The following is a 17,394-nucleotide window of genomic DNA, read 5'->3' as shown; positions in this document are numbered from 1 at the left end:
TTTCAGAAATTATTTATTATCATTATAGTATTTCCTCACAGGCAGCAGATAGCCCATTATTCAGAATTATAACCTATCCCTGATTTAGACATGGCCTGAATAATGAAATTGGAGGAAATGCAGAAAATAGGGGTATTAATGTGAACCATACATTTGTCTCTCAGCAGAAGGAAGGAACCTCTCTCAGCCAAAGATTTGTTTATTTTCACAAAAATGCATGTTTTTTGTTTTGTTTTGTTTTTCTGCCCAGGGCCTGGGTTGTTTAACTTCACAGCACCAGGTGAGAGTCGCTGGGTAACTTGTGACTGCAGCATGCATCTCTTTCCCGGTATTCTCCCCACCCATTGCAACGTATTTCAGTTTAAATGGCCCGTTACTTTTCTTCACAGAGCTGTGTCTCTGCATCACTGAGAGCTTCAAAACCAGTCAGGAGGAATTGGATGCGCCATGTGGGTCAGCTCATTATAACTTTCAGGAAACCACAGGACAATTCTAGGGTTATTGCTGGTAGGCTCCCCAGCGCTGGGTTAGGTGTTTTATCCTATTCTCTGCTCAGCTTGCAGTAGCCACTTCTCTTTTCAGTACCTTGTACAGGATAAATAAAGGTGGTGGACATGGATTTTCAAGGCAGAAGTTTCAAGGCTGCATCCAGGAATATTTGACCACTGATCTTAGAGGTTTAAAAGCCAAAAAAGAAAATCTATGATTGAATTCTTATGAAAAGTATGAAATAAGTTTTGGACAGTCTGCTTTAAATCATTGGAACCCCTTTGTTGATAAAAAGTGGATTTTTCCCTCCATGACATCCTATTTATAGATTCACTGAGTGTGGAGTGCTCAAGGTCTGACCTGCTGGGTTCACCTTTTGCCATTTATCCACGTGCTTATGTTTCTGCCTTCATTTTTTTTCTCCTTCCTTTTCCTCATCGTTTTGATTATTTATTATCAAAAAGTATTAAGAATCTGTGGGATTAGCAGTAGGGTGGGCTCACTTTCTAGGAACTTAGAAGTTAATATAAATGCTGTTAATATGGATATAAAAATTTCAAAGATTGTGTAAAGGTATATATGTATATATATTTGTGTGTATGTGTGTATATACATATGTGTATATATATATATGCTTATACATATATAAAATTAATAACAGGCAGCATTTATGTAGCATTTACAATATGCCTGGGACTAGTAGCCTCTGCAGTTGATAGGCAATATATTTAAAAGAAGAGATGAAGTAGGTATATGTATTATCCCTTCTTTACACTTAAGAAACTTGAGGCCCAGAGAGGTTGGCTAATTTATCTAAGGTCACACAGCACAGTTAGTTAATGTAGGCAGGCAGTTTGGCTCAAGAGTTCATGCTTTTAACATTACATTGTGCTGCTTTTTAGTATAAGTATAATAAGCAAAGGACGGATGATGATGATAACTAGTAATAGTAATATAATAATAATAAGTAAACATTATCAAATATTTGCTGTGAGGACTTTAAATATTGTGGCGAGCACTTTCTGTTTGTTGCTGTCATTAATCTGCCCAATAATTCCATGATATAGGTGTCATTAGTATCCTCCACATATTTAGACACAGACTTATTTTCTAAACTTGCATCATGTCACACATCTAGTAAGGAGCAGAGCCACACGTTACTGTTGGGATAAACCCTGGAGGGCATCGGGACCTCGAAAGTCCTCAACATCGCCATGACGGTAGCAGAAGGCAAAGCTGGGAGCCTAGGGGGCTGGGAGCAGCAGGCCTGCTGGCCGTTAGTCCTCAGGGTCAGTGCACCCATTTTTCCCAGTCAGTTTTGTTGTACTCAGTGGCCAGGGCCCTGGCTGTTAGTCCCCGAGTTGATGGCATTCGAGCGGAAAGAGCGTGTGGTTGGACTAGTGCAGAGCCATCCTCGCAACCACGTCAGTGACCTGCCCTGCTGACTGGGACCTGGTGGTGCCAGCTGTGTACCCAGCCGTGGGGCACGTGGACATCGTGACCTCGGGAAGTGGTGTGTGGTCCTGGGACCGCTCCATTCATGGTGAGGACGGGAGAGCGTCCTGTTCCGTTCTGGGTCTTGTGTGACCTAGTTGGTGTGAGATCTGGGTGGGGGCGGGTGAGTCTCTGCTCTCCCCCCTCCCTCCTGTCCTCTCTGCAAAGGTTCAGCCGCCCCACCCATGACATGTTTTAAAGAACAAAGGCACTGTGACCCTCCCTGTTCTCGCGTTAGCCGCCAGCACTAAAATGGGATCTCAACAAGCTGGCAGGAGGGGGGCCCCAAGAGTCATTGGCCAGAAAAAGTTCTGCCCTGCATAAGCTTGGTTAAGTCCTGAGCAGCAGCAGGGCATGAAGTCAAAATAACTCAACTGGCTCTGCCCCTTTGGTGTTAAAGAAGCAGTGACCATTTATTGCAGTCTTTTGCCATATTTTCTCTCCTTTTAAGATGTGTCAACACCTCTCTAGATGATGGGGTTTTGTGGGTATTCTTTTGCTTTACTGTGCAGAAATGTAATGCATGGATCATTAGTGCTCATCAGAATGATGTCAGAAAAGTGGAGGATTTTTTTTCTCAGTCCCTTGCTTTTTTGTGAGTGTATTCCACGTGTGTGTGTGTGTGTGAGCATCCATACACACACCTGTGTCTATGACATAATGGGCAACAGGTCCTCTGTGGGCTGTAGACCTCGGGACGGGGCGACCCACTTGACCTATTTCTGCACGTGTCTTCTGCCCTTTTCCTACCCTTTGCTTCCCTTCCCCCAGCAGACATGTTAATGGCTCATATCATTTTCCCTTTTCATCAGCCAAAAAAAAATTCTCGCCTGGCTTCTCTGATTTCAGCCTGTGACTTGATGAGGTCCCTGCTATTTATATTTTTGTTTGTTAGGAGGGAGGGGGGAAATGTATAAATAAAGCCCAGCAAACCCAACGACGCTGCTGGGTACGAGGGGACTCCCTGGCCTCTCTGCAGCGGGGCTGCCTAACCGGTAGTTACGCAGGGACCAAGAGGTCCACGCTGTGAATGCTAGTGAAAGGGTTACTGGAGATGCAAACAAAAACAACATGGAAATGAGGCCCCAGCAACAGGTAGACTTAATCAGATGCTGTCAGATGAATTCAGCATCTCCCCGATTGTCGCCTCTCTGTGCCTCCCATTCGGAAGCCCTCATCTGCTCCAGATGTGGTTTAATTTACTGCGACTTGGCTAATTACTGTAATTAAGGATTAATTACTGTTAATTACTTTCACATAAACTCAACGCCAGTCAAAGAGCGGAGCCTTATGAAGTCTGCCACTGAAGTGAGCCCGGCTTGGCGGCCCGTGCGGGCTCTGCAGGGCCCTGCGTCCGCCTGGGCACCTGCCACCACACATCTTCCTGACCTTCCAGCGTCACCTGCGGGACAGGGGGATGCAGGGGTGCAGGAGGGGTCAGCGCTCAGGCCCTGGCAGGGCATCAACTACCAGGCACTTCCCTACGTGGAGGGCAAGCAGGAGGCCAGGGTGGCGTCGGGCACAGGGCCCCGACAACCTGCAGAGAGATGCACAAACCCCAGCCTTTCCCGGGGTCTGCCAGAGCCAGCCCTGTCTTCTTTTCCTGTGATCACGCTGTTGGCTTTGTGAACAGTAAAAAGCCAGAGTTCCACCTTGGGGCTGAGGCTCACATTCACCATGAGAAGCTGGGTCAGACATAAAAGATGCGGTTGGAAATCGGCACCAGGTTGTCTATGTCTTTCCCCCACCTCCTCCCCATCTGACACCCTGATTTTGACTGTGTGATGGGTGGTGAGGGGATGGCTGCGCGTGCCTCAGGGACCTGATCACACAAGTACGATGTCCCCAGCCTCACCCCGGCTCTCGGCCTTAGGTCCTGGATTTAGCCTCTTGCCAGTGTTGACAATGATGCTGAGTGACGCAGAATGACATCTACTGAATGACGAAACTGAACCCTTTAATCCCGAAATCCCTCCATCTCCCTGCAGGTGTCTCCCAGTGTATCCATATTCTACCTTCCTCTTCTTTCTCGTGAGATATTCCCCTCCCTACGTCAAGGTAGATTGTTCCACCCGGGTGCCTTGCCCTGACCTCTGCTCTCCTCTGGTCCTTTGCTTTGTCTGTTTTTCTGTTCTCCCTCAGTGGCTACCTTCCTCCAGCCAATGGGCCTTCTTAAGTCTGTCCTAACCCGCAGCGCCCTCCAGTCTTTCTGTCCCCGTCCTTCCCTGACACTGTTCTAGTTAATGTCACCAGGGCCCCACGGTTGCTTAAGGATGCAGGGTGCGTTTGTCAGTCCTCGTCTCCTTAGATTCCTTCCTTTGCTGTCTTTGACACTTTTCTTCACGACCTTTTCTCAGAACCTCTGACCCCTTGGCCACTTTGATTCTGAATGATTTTGTCCCTCTGAATGGCTTCTCTCACCCGTCAGGCAATATTGGTGTTTTCCTAGAGTTCTGACCTCAGATGGCTTCTGGGTGGGTCTCATTCTACACACTTTTGGAGAAATCACATCAATCTCAGGGTGTTTACAGCTCACCCACTAGACTAAGAACCCCCTGATGCCAGGCCCTATGTCTCATTCATTGTCATATCCTGCAAGGATGTAGTGCTGTCCACACAGTTTGCCGGACTGCTGGACCACGGAAGCCTGGCTCATGAGCTTTCTGGCTACCTGCCAGGGCTACTTTCAAGGGTCCTTCTTATTTCCTGTGCCCTTTACTCTTTTCCTTGGGAGTGAATCAGGTCTTTATGTCATTTAAGAAAATCCTGAATCCTGAGACTAGATTATTTCAAAGCAGACTCCAAAGGAGGATATTTTTTAATGGTGAAATTCCCAAAGATGCATCGTTGATGCAGAAATACCAGAATACTATTGAGTATATTTTTATTCTGTGTACTACCATCTATTTATAAGAAGTGACCTGCTTGTGTATAAGTAAGTTTGCCTTCAAATTAACAAAGGATACTGCTCCAGGTGTAAAGGTAACCTTCACTTAGTGCTAAAGAAACACTCAAATTAACTTTTTCTGTATCCAGTTGCATTCTTTGGTCATTAACACAGAAAAATGTTAAACATTTTTATATTTGAATCAATTATAAGTGAGATTTTAACTTTCCTTAGGTATTTTTAAGTCTTACACTAAGCCTGTTGATCGAAGGACAATAACTTTTATACATTTAAATTGTGTGTTTTTTTAATGAACCCGTTTTGTGTTTGTTTCTTGCTGTGTCCACAGAAATTATTTTTTCTTTAGTCGTCTAATTTGCAAATGGTTAAATGTTGGGCTTTCACAGAACATGCGTGTATTTACTTACTGTATACATGGCCATGTTGTGTAAGTGTGAGTACTTCATTTTGTATGCGTGCTTGCATTTTTCACTATGTTCACAGATAGTGATTTTAATGGATATTCAACTGTGTGTGCTTGCATGGCGTGTGCACGGAACATACAGTACGCATGTGTCAGATGATACCACTCTGTCTTTTGAAGTCATCTTCTTTCTTGTTTTCTCCTGGAGTTTTGCTGTAAGTATATTGCAGCAAGTCCAGATTATAAGCAGTGGTTTGAAGGAAGCATTTCTTGTATATAATGAACCAGAATCAACTTCAATGGGCAACTCATTTGCATGTTTAAAATACAGAAAATATAAAGACCACAATGTTAAATTACTTAACTGCATCCTATTATTACTTGTCTGAATAATCAACTTCGTGATTTGAATTTCTCCGTTCAAGTGCTGTTTGTTTGTTTTACGAACCATCACTGTCAGCCTGTGTTTTCCACGACTCACCACGTACGTACTGACTCTTGGAGTTGGGGGTTGTATATCTTCTCCCCCATTATATGAAATGGCTGTAATATATGTGGTTCACTTAACAAACACTTTCTGAATGCCTGGGTATGTCACACACTTACTAGCCCCTGAGGATAACATGGAGTGATGAATTACAGTGTGAAAAAATTAATAATATAGCATTACCATGAATAACAAATAGAGTTTGACGCAGTGAACATTTTTCTCTCTTGTGATGGTATGTGTCTTAAGTGCTTGAGTAGCATATAGAGGGTTAAGAATGGAAAAATTGTGTATGATGGTACTTGTGATCCGGAGAGGGAATATTGATATTACCTTTCTGCCAGTTAAGTAAAGTAATTTAGAAATATCTGTGAAGTAAGGAAATGGGGAGTATAGAGATAACATCATGACATTTTCCAAGCTGGATAGCAAAAACGATAAATATCAGAAGCAAAGTGAAATACATAATATTCCAAATGCTTCCTTGATTCATTAATGCTATTACAAAAATACACATCTCCAGTTAAAATTCAATGTGAATTCTTAATTTGTTTAATAATGAGTATTGTGCAATTACTTACAATGTATTGCATGAGCTATACATGCTCTACAGCGTTAGCCCATCCCTACTCCAATTACAGTATGAATATATTCCATTTTGCAACACCATGATCATTGGAAAAAAAGCGTATCACTGTTGTATACATGAAGTATTTAGATAGAAGCACTCATTCAGCACTTGGCAGCATGAGAATTATTGAATGCTTAGGGAGGTCAAAAATAAACACACAGATATGCATAATCTAGACATAATGAGATTAAATTATATATGTTATGCATATATAGACTACGTATGATTTTGCACTTCAGAATTTCTTTGTACATATCATAGGCTTGTGTGCACCTATCTGTGTGTGCTTATTTTTGCATGTGCAGAATCATGGAGTTGTGTATTTGGGCCTCATTGCTGATAGTAGGAACAAAGCTGAAAAGCAGGCAATTGAGAGAGAGAGAGGGAGAAGGGGAGAGAATAGTAGTGATTAAGTCGGCATTGTTCTGTACCAATCGCTGGCTGCCTGCTATTGTTTTCCAGCATTTGAAGATGAAACATATTCATTTAGCTTTCAGAACGAATGGCTTTAATAAGGGCAGAGCGAAGAGGTGGGCTAACACTGATGGCTGGAGAGACCCATGGGGCTCCCCCTAAGGCCATTCCGTCAGAGCGGAGGGCCGCATGACCATTAACTCTGCGATCAGGACAAGTTTTCAACATTCCGGGGTATATCCTTCAGTGGCAGAAAGAGTCATTTGGAGTCAAGGGAAGATGTATATCAGCAGTAATTGGATTCTGGCCAGGATCCGAGGACAATGTTATCTGCGGTGAGGGACTGGGGAGGGGCTGGACGGGCGTGAATGGAGCCACAGCCACTGTGGGCTGCAGGTGGGGAACCCCCACCCGCCCAGCCCCAGAGCTGCTGGTTCCCCCAGGAGTCCGTGCGGACCCTCTGGGGATGTACGTGAGCCTCCTTACCCTGCAGAAACTGGTTGCACAATATCCTGGGACAAAACTTGGGGCGGGTGAGGCCGCACTGGTGGCCCTGTGTCAGCCCAAGCTGCTGAAGGCCTGAGAGGGCCCCGTGCACCCCTTCCCACGGCTGCCTCCTCCCCTCCCTGCGCCGTGACTGCTTCATTACAGTCTGCCTCCGGGCCGGCGTCGGCCTGCTTGAGCCTCACATCATTATAATTACCATCATTGGAAATAGCTGCGGGCCAGGCGTCGGTGCACCGAGTGAGATGTGTGAGTGTGTCCACTGGCCCCGGCATCTTCTTTCAGCTCCGGGGACTGCGAGGCACGCGGGTCCCACCAAAGCCAGCCAACGCGACGGCTGTCAGCTCCGCTCACCCCGCCTGTCACCAGGGGGATGCGGTGGGGCTCATTTTTTTAATTGACACACCTTCCTCTCTCATTCCACGCTCTCCCATCTCCACCTGATTCCTCCTTTCATCTTCCTTTGAGAAAAATCCATTCCTCTGCTACCCGAGGAAAGAAAAGGGGAAAAGCCACAGAAGGAATACTGACATCTGCGTTATCCTCTGGAAAACACAGAGATTTTAACAAAGGCACCAGCCAGGAAATGAATGCACCGGAAGTCAGAAAAAATGATTGTCAACCAAATCTGAGGTTGACGAGATGGACGGATGGGGCGGGCCAGGGTGGGTAGAGAGAGAGATCAGAAAGACAGGACGTAAAGAGAGAGAAACGTGCCCAAATGTGGGAGGGAGATTGAGGTCAAGAAGAGATGATGAAATACTGTGTGTTTCTCATTGTCTAGTTCGAGCCCCTCTTTCAAGGAGGCCTAGGGTTTCACTCTGTTGAAGCAGAGTGGGAATAGGGAGGCCCCAGAAAATGGTATCCCCTGACCGCCTGGATCTTTCAGTTCTTGAGAGGCACTTTCTGTAGTTGCTCGGGAGGGATTAAGAGGTGAAATGGGATGCCGCGCTGTTGACAGATTCAAGGAGACTGAGGAAGGAAGGTGTGCTTTCTCCACGCCCAGGGCAGAGTCCTGTGAGAAAGCCCCTCTCAGGAGCCTTGGGCTCTTCAACTTCCAGCTCTCTGAGTGACCAGTTTTTTGAAGCTAGATTGATGTGAATCACCTATGACATTAGTAGTACTGAGAGACGAATGGCCTCAGTCCCCTAAATCAAGAAATAAATCAGGGTGAAATTAAGGAAATAGATCAAAGTTCTTACTTCAGTGTTGATAGCTAATTTTTTTTTTAATTTTTGGTTTTAATCAGCTTGAGGTGTAATTTGCGTAAATGAATGCACCTATTTTCTGCCTACAGTTGAAGAGCTTTGACAGGTAGATGTGGCCCCCCCCAAACCATCAAGATAGAGAACATGGCTATCACCCCCCAAAAGTTCCCTCAGCCTCTACAGTTAGTCCCCTGCCTGCCCATAATCACTGATCCGCTTTCCGTCACTGTGGACTAGTTTACTTAATCTAGAATTTCATGTGAATGAAATTATACAGAATGTAGTGTTTTATGCCCAGCTTCTTATGTCTAAAATCTCCAAAGTAATGTTTTGAGATGCCTGCACATGGATGCTTGACTCAGTGATCTGTCCCTTTATGTGGCCGGTTAGTATTTCACTGTGGGAAAATAGCACCATTTGTTGATCTGTTCATCCACTGATGGACAGTTGGGTCATTTTCAGTTTGGGATTCTTGTGAATCAAGTCGCTGTGAACATATGTGTGCACATCTTCATGTGACCTATTTTCACTTCTCTTAGGGCTTGCATTCCTAACTCATGAAGTAACTATATATTTAATGTCATATGAAACTACCACCCTGTTTCCCAAAGTGATCTTACCTCTAGCTCTTCTTGAGTGAGAACGTACTATATTTTCCACAAAGGGAAATGTCGGTGAGATATTACAAATAGTGCGAGAAAAAGGCATGACCAGTGGTGACAGGCCTCTCCTGGTCTATAAGCTGCTTTATGTTAAGATGAATGGCTCAAACTATTCCATTTTTAAAATTAAATAACAGTAGAATAAAGCCTTTCCTAAAATCTACAGGTCTTAATTATTAGTTGATCCAGTTGAATTTTGCAGTTTTTGAAAGAAACACTGAAAACACAGTTCTGCTGTCAGGTGCGTTACATGGCCCGGTTTCTCACCTCCTCCAAGAACCCGTCCAGAGAGAATTCCATCCTGAGCTCTCTTTCTCATTCCTCCCACTGTTAAGTGTGGAAAGTACACCGTACTGCCATCCAGTTTGGGCAGTATTTTTGTAACCAGTCGTTTCTAGTTGGTGTGATGGTCTCTTTGGTGAGGACCAATTTTGGTCTAAGTCCCTGACAAACTGGGGCACTTTTTTTTCCCCTTTGTAGAGTCCATGCCACTTACTAATGCCATGCATACTATAGTGCTCATTAAATTCTTGAATAAGCAAGGCAAAATCCCCAGAAGGTGTAATTCAAAAAACTCACTACCACTCTATCGCCTAAGGTGAAATATCTTAAATAACACGTGAGGGTCGTCTGTGTAAATCCACTGTGAACATACACTCCCATTCATACCCCGTCTCTGCCTTTGTATTATAAAACCATTCTGCGTCTCCTGTGCCTTACATGGGCTCCACATTTAGCTCCCTGCCTTTGAGTAAATAATCATGCGATAAAGCTCAAGAAATATTTGGTTGTGGGTTTCATTTTTCCACCTCAGCTGCTGATGTGTTAGGTCGCAGGCTGTATTCTGCACAGTGCCTGGTTCTCACACAGCTTGTGGTAAGTGAAATTATTCCAAGATTCAATGAATACCTGCTATTGAGTGGCTTCCCTAACCGCGCGGACTGGTCTTTTGTGAGTGGCTATTGAGAGGATTGTCACAGCCATTGACCTACTCAATTTTACTTCCAAAGAAATGAGCATTTTTCTTCCCCTTTCATTTCTAAAAGCAGATACGGCAATTTGCGTAAATTGCTGTCTTTAAAAGTTTAGGTGATTATACTTTTTTTTTCCCTCCTGCCTTTTTTCTTCCTTCCCATTTAAGCAGCACAGTGCCGGCTCTTTCTGTGGGATTGGACGCAGCCCCTGCTGCGGTGTTTATGAAGCGGCTGAGTGTGTGTGGTTCCTTCCACGCCAGTGTTCATTTACCTGAGATCTCAGAGACAAAATAGACGGTGGTGAAATGTTTAATTAACATTTTGTATTTTAATTCTAGGGTCCATATTCCTTAGGCACAAATACTAGAGGGTTTAGGGCTTTAAAAAACTGTACCTAATCAAAAATGTCCATTTCCTTGTGGAAGAAGATATGGTAGCAGGTAGCCTCCGTGGCTTGAACGGTAAGCAAGATTGGTTACCTTTTAAAGATTCTTGTATCTGAAGAAGAGAGAATTTGATGTCAGTGTCAGGAGAGGAAATAAAAAGTGCAAGTGAAGGACCAGGGATGGAGATGTGAAGAGCGAGATGGTGGTCGCAAGGTCCTTCGGCAGTTGGCAGGGTCATTAGAGCACCCTGTTCGCGGGTTCAGTTCCCGTGGGTCACAGTCAGCTTCACTATGGTCTGAGATCATGGCCGCAAAGCATATTGAGGCATTACTACATGCCATGTGCTGTGTACGTGCTGAACCGTATGAAGAAGGAAATACATTTTAAATTATAGTGCGGAAGAGAGAAAGAAAAAATGAAAAGAGGCATTCTGTCTTCAGGGAGCTCACGGTCTAGCGGCCATAAACTTTACCCCCAGTAGCGGTCAGTATATTGCAAAGGGGTGACTATGTTGGCGAGAGGACCAGTGGATGGAGAAAACAGTCCTACAACCAATTCGGTAGGGTGGGGGGACCCGCCAAGCTCAGATCCCACCAATGAAGATTTATATGATACGAAATTAGTAAATTTACTGAGTACTTGCTGTGTGCCAGTGATGTGTGTGTGTGGTGCTCGGGATACAAAGATGGATTTGTTAATTAATTCATAAAATATTGAGTGTGTGTGTCTGTTACGTGCCAGGCATGAATAAGACATTATCTTTGCTCTCAGGGAACTCAATAGTGTATGTAAAAGATACATAATCAACTCTTTTCAGTACATAATCAAAAGTGCTTTATAATATAGATATTTGCAGAATTCTGTGGGAAGACAGAAATGGGGAAAATAATTCTATCTGTGGATACCGATAACTGATCACTGTTACGAGATACAAGATAAAGATTTCAAAACCATTCATCTCGGAGCATTATTAAATATGCTAAGTAAAAAAATAACAATGAAAACCAAGCAGGAGCTGGTGATTTATGTACACGTGTTTGTGTCAGCATTAGCACAGGGCCGCTTCCCCCTCTTCCTGTTCGCCACACTGTGGGATCGATGACTCCTACCTAGCCCAGCTGAGAGGCAGACGTTCTAAGACTCAAGTGGAGAAGTTGGCTAAGTCCCCTCCGTGTCTGAGGCTGACAGGGTAAGGGCTGCCTTTTTGGGTCATAAGAAGGATACCTGTGGAGTCAGTGGGCCAGGAGGACTTTTTGAAAAATTCTTCTTAGTGATCCAGAATCCATATGATTTAGAGATATATGCCTTTACTGTTCGAAAGAATGCTGGACAGATTTTCAAGGTTATAAATTGCAGTTCCTGCTAACAAGCAGCCAGAAAGGGTCCTATAAGTAAAACGCATTTCAGATCTAAGAGGAAAAGAATGACGGTAGAGTGCATCGTGTGGTCTTTTGCTCCTGTCATTTAAAAATGGAATATCTGTGCAAGAAAGTAACTGCAGAAATGGGCTGTGTGTCCCTGTTGGTTGCACCAGTGGGATGGCAGCCAACCTTCTTTCCCGCTTTTCTTTCTGACTGCATTGCTCTAATAAATGGTGAGAGTATTTTTAATAAGTCCCTTGGCCATCATCGTAGTTATGATCTCTAGATGAAGACAACTGTGTGAGGTTGGCGTCGGCATGTGTGCATGTGAGCGTGTGTGTGTGTGTGTATGTGCGCACACGTGCCCTTGATTGATGAAACACTGAAGCCACCATGAAGTACTAGGGTGAAAATCACCTACGTTAACAGCGAAGAAATGTCACTATCAATTCCAACAAAGACTTGTAAACCTGGAGCTCTAACAGCCAACGGTTTAATTCTTTTAAAACAGAAATTTCTTTAATCTTTCTAGGCAAAACTATATCCCATCTGGAAAAATACAAATGTAGAGACAAGAAGAAAAGCTAGAGAATTGCACGCTTCATCTAAGAGCCAAGTAAAATACACCCATCTTTGAAAGGCGGTCTTGCAGGGAGTCTTGTAGAGAGGGGTGACTCTCCTGCTCAGGGGCACATGTGGTTCTGGGAAACTCCAGAATAGGGAAATATGCAGATATTTTGTTCTTTTTGAGGTGGGGGGAGAAAAGTCTTCAAAGCCTTCAACTAGGGCATCTGTAGTATTTATGGACTGGAAGACCCATCACATACTCTAAGGATCAGAAAACTGGACTTCCGGGATGGGAATAGGTTCATTTTCAACAGTGAAACAATGACACATTGAGGCCAGTATCCATATGAGAGCCCAGGTCGCTGCTTCAGGAGGCTGCTATATAAAAACAGGCTTTTTTTAACTAAACTTGTGTAACCTCTGACTTTTAAAAACTGAAATGAGAGCTCCAGGTTGACCCAGAAAAGAGCACATGGAGATCAGGTTAACCAAAGGTGGGCCTTGCTTTTGATATCTATGGGATGGGGGTTAATGCTCCCAGCCAGCTTGCTGCTTGAAAATGCTGGAGGCAAGGCCTCATGGACGTGCCTGTAGAGCAATTGACAGTGATGAATGTGCGATGGTAATGAGTAAGTTCATAATAGAGCCGAGATGTCATGGCTTTGCATACTAGTTACTGGACCGAAGGAGTGATACCAAGCTTTGACTCCAATAATATGATTGACTTTCCTGCTACGGGGTCAGCTCCTGGCAAACAGCAGTGTAAGCCAGGAAAGAGGATTCCTAGGGGGTCAGGACCAGTGATGGAGGGAAGCCAGCGAAGCCCAGCCGGCTGAAAGCGGAGCTCCTGGTGGCATTTTCGCTGTTGTGTTCCTTCCACACTAACATCCAATCAATGGCCACATAATAAGATGGCCATGATAATAGTAATATTTATTGCTGTGATAACAAAACTGATAATGGTTCTGTGGATCCGTTTGGGTCATTTATTTTCTCCACTGCAGTTAGTCTTGCTTGACTCTTGACTTGCTGAATTCTTCCTTTTCTCTTGTCCCACTACCCGCCCGCACCTCTTTTTTAATTAGGCATCCTCAGAATGTAAGGACCCAACACTTGGAGCCCTTGCCACCTGCTGTTTTGATCATTCTACTCAAATACTTAACGTCTTTCTGCTGCTGTTGAAAATGATATACATCCAGCATGGCGCTTCTGCATAACGATATAAGCTGGACCCCTCAGAATTTATTAGGCACTATCCGCGAGACTGCATCATCTTTCATACGTGCTTCCAAAATTGATTCCAAGGAAATCCAGAATTCTGTTGGACAGCTTCCCAATACTGAATCACTTTGGATTAGATCTGTCTGCCAGCAGCATTTTAAAAAAATGGTGGCTGGACAGTATCTCGTGGCATGGAATGTCAGCAGTGCATCAGGGAGCCAGGGGCCTTACAGGGGTGTCCGTCTGCATTTAACTCCCATCCTCAAGACCACGTCATCATTTAACATTACCTGGATTTCCAGCCATCCCTTCGATGCTCCACATGCGAAGGGGCGAAGGGGAAGGTTAAAAAGGGCACACTTCCAACTGAGTTATTCCCTTTTAGGTGCCTTCTTCAAGCTGCTGTATAAACACTTCTAGGACTTCGAGTTATCCAGAACTCCGTCCTGTGGCCATGGCTAGCTTCCAGGGAGGCTGAGAACTGGAATCATCTACCCGGGCATGTTCTCTGGATAGATCAGACTTCTGTTTCTAAACGGGCGAGGTGGAGTGGATATTGACTGGGTAGCTAGAAGTCTGAAGGGATGCTATGGACCCATTTGATTAATTGTGATCACTTCATTTCACATCTGTCCACAGCACCAGAAGAGAAGGAGGTAGGGTCACAGAACATCAGCGAACAATGGTGGAGATTCAAGGCCTCCAGAAGACCCAGACAAACCCCACCCATGTGGTCGGTGCTGGGAAGCTGATGTCATAAACTCAAAGTCATGTGCCTGCCTTGGTGGCACATTATGTTTCCTAGGCTATTTCTAACCTAATCTTATAAATTTAGTCCTTATTTCCTTATGTTTGGATTGAGATACCAAAAATTTCCAGTACTTACTACTGAAGAACTTCCAATCACAACAACTTACATATGTCCAATGAGCAGATAGTTATTGAACTCAGCTCCTCTTACGTGAAATGAGAGTAAGACTCAAGGTCAATCGGCCTCTGGGGGGTACCCATCGGCTCTTTGGAATCTTGCAGCAACCTCACAGGGCAGGGGTGGTGTCTCATCTATGGGAGAACATACTTGTCCATCAAGATGGGTTCTGCATCCCCAGAGCCTGGCTAGGACACTGCCTGATAAATAATCTTCGCCCCATAGACCTGGCACACTCAGGATGGAGGGGTTAATAAGTAGGTGGCCTCTGCTCTTAGGAGCTGTGGTCAGGAGGTAGGAGATACCTAGGTAATCTGAGGAGAATTCATTCAGCAGTACAGGCCCAAAAGGTGCACGTGTCCCAAATCTTAGTTGAGCTTGTCTAAGCTGGTATCTCACCGAAGAAGGTAACAGGGTGCTTGAAGGAGCCAGAGGTGGGGTTGCATCTTGACTGATCACCTGCCATTTGCAAAACTCCTTTTGCAAAGTAATATTTTTATTTTCTATACCAGACTTGTAAGTCAATATTTTTAGATGGGGAAACTGAGTCTGAGAGATGAGGAAAGTTGCTCCAGGTCACATGCCTGGGGGCAAAGCTGGTATTAAAGCCTGTTTGTTTGCCCACCACACTGCCTCTCCAAGGAAACATACCAAAGTAGGAAACTTAAACTTTACAGTGAAAAAATAGAAGGAAAGCATGGGCCGCAGACCGAGCAATGGCTGGAAATCAGAGTCACTGAATCCTCTCTCTCCCTCGTGTCGCCCTGGGACTTTTCTTCATCAGCACAAGCTGCATGTTTGAAGTACTTTATAAACGATCAAGCCCTTTCTATACCAGTGCTATTTCCTCTAAATAATAACAGTTACATTTACACCTACACTTCTGCCCTTCTAAAAGTGGGCTAATAATAAATATTGTTTTCTCTGCCAGAGTGTTGTAATAATTAATATGTTGGAAAGTGCTCAGTAAACAACAAATGAGGTGCCTCTTAAACATCACTGCTTGTCAACACAGTAAGTTTGCAACGTGATTTTGGATCTTCTAATTGAGCTGCAGCATCTAAATGTAAAGTGCCCAATGAAAGTATTAGTAACAATAACAATACAAATTCACTAGTAATTAATAATAAACTTAGCCAGCTGCAGGTTAGGCCAAAGCATCTAAGCATTTTCTGCCAATTGCTCTGAAGTGTCTAATAAAGACATTAACAGAGTGAGAGATTATCTGAGATAAGAACTTTCCAGAAGCTTTCAGAAAAACCTCCTAAGGAATTCTCCCTGATGCATTCATATATGCATATGTGACCGAAAGGAACTGATAACCATATTCTTGAGTTCTGTTCCCCTGCAAATACTTTTACTTTCCCATCCAACCAGAGTTGACATTATTGACTCATGTACTTATGAAGGATCCTTCTCATTGGCCTTCATCCGGCAGAATAAATATCAGAATCAAAACACTCCCTCGCTGAGCTGACCTGTGGTTCCCACGCGGCTCTTGTCTTTACCCAGGGAAGCACGAGTATGTTATGACAGAGCAGTGTAACATGTCTCTTTTTAAGGGGCTACCCTAAGTACTTCGAAATAGAGTGACATACGTGATTTTCCTATGGCCAAAGAAAAAGCTAAGAAAGTCAGCTTTTCACTCTCAAAAGTATTCAGAGGTACTTCTCCTGTGTGGGGCATCTTGGTTGTGCTAGAGGATCAGAACAGCCAGTAGAACAATAGGAACCGTCCACTCCCGGGGCCTAGTCACTGAGCATGGAATTTGTAGGTGAAAGTGGTACAGCTCCTAAATACCATGAATATCATGTGATGAAATTATAGTGAGTAGTTCCTTTTTTTCTGAGTGATTATTGTCCAAGTTCTTACCAGACCTCATTTTAACTACAGCAGTTTTGTGTTCCTTTCCATGAATTGTCTCAGATTATTTTTGCACAGAATTCCATAGGAGCCTCATGGCTCCACGTGGGTGCCTGGGGTAGGAATGGGGTGAGGACTGGCAGGTGAGCTGGGACAGGATCTCACTTTTTCCTGGAATAGGGCCGCTTTGGTCTAGTATACCCATTGTTCTTCCAAGTAATCCTAAAAGAAGAGCTAAGCTTTCACAAAATTCTTTTGAAAAATCATTGCATTTTCTCCTTGTGTTCTCTTCACAAGTCTTTGGGGACCTTTTGTCCCTTCATGCTGATGAAGAACTGAGGCTTAAACAAATGAAGTTTCCAGAGAGTGCCCACTCCTAGGTTGCTGAGTGCCAGCTCAAATCCAGATGTAAAATACTAGTAAATGTGAGAGTGAGCATATTTATTTTAGCAGGTCCAGCCTGCAGAGAATGTTATTTATAACTTGCCTACTTAGGTTAACCTGGCCCCTATATGTGTATGAGCCATATGCATCTGTGTGTATGTGTGTGTGTGTATTTCGTGTAAATAAATAAGTATCTGTTTTTTATTTCAAAATACAAAAAGGTAGGACTAAAGCAATTCACCGAAGATCAGTGTGGTCATGTTTATATTCCGGGCCTGTCAGAAGATGAGAGGGCAGTTTTGTATATTGTGTGGTCTGTTTGCTGGATCTTAGATGAGAGGAGCCATCGACTCTGTGACCATTAGCAAGTAACTCCGCCTCCCCAAGTCTCCAGTGACCACAGGCCCGCTGGCGATGACAGGATTCGCCGGCTTGCACATGGAGAGGAGGCACAGCAAGATTTTGTTTGCTGCTGTTTCTTGGGCTGAGGAGGAGAGCAATTATGAGATA

The 17,394-nt window shown here is 44.1% G+C and overlaps 1 protein-coding gene and 1 long non-coding RNA gene across 4 annotated transcripts in view; both read left to right on the top strand.

The window, feature by feature from the left end:
• Positions 1 to 17,394, top strand: part of PBX1 (PBX homeobox 1) — a 261,472-nt gene that overhangs the window by 150,858 nt on the left and 93,220 nt on the right. The gene's annotated exons all lie outside the window — the stretch shown is intronic.
• Positions 2,182 to 15,567, top strand: LOC140846077 (uncharacterized). Its single transcript, XR_012124963.1, has 2 exons — positions 2,182 to 3,078; positions 3,257 to 15,567. It is a non-coding gene; the product is annotated as an uncharacterized lncRNA (long non-coding RNA).

Source organism: Manis javanica, chromosome 14, assembly GCF_040802235.1.
Source record: "Manis javanica isolate MJ-LG chromosome 14, MJ_LKY, whole genome shotgun sequence".
In the NCBI taxonomy this organism is placed as follows: Eukaryota; Metazoa; Chordata; class Mammalia; order Pholidota; family Manidae; genus Manis; species Manis javanica.
Note: the sequence above shows the minus strand (reverse complement) of the source record. Positions and strands in the feature narration are given on the sequence as shown.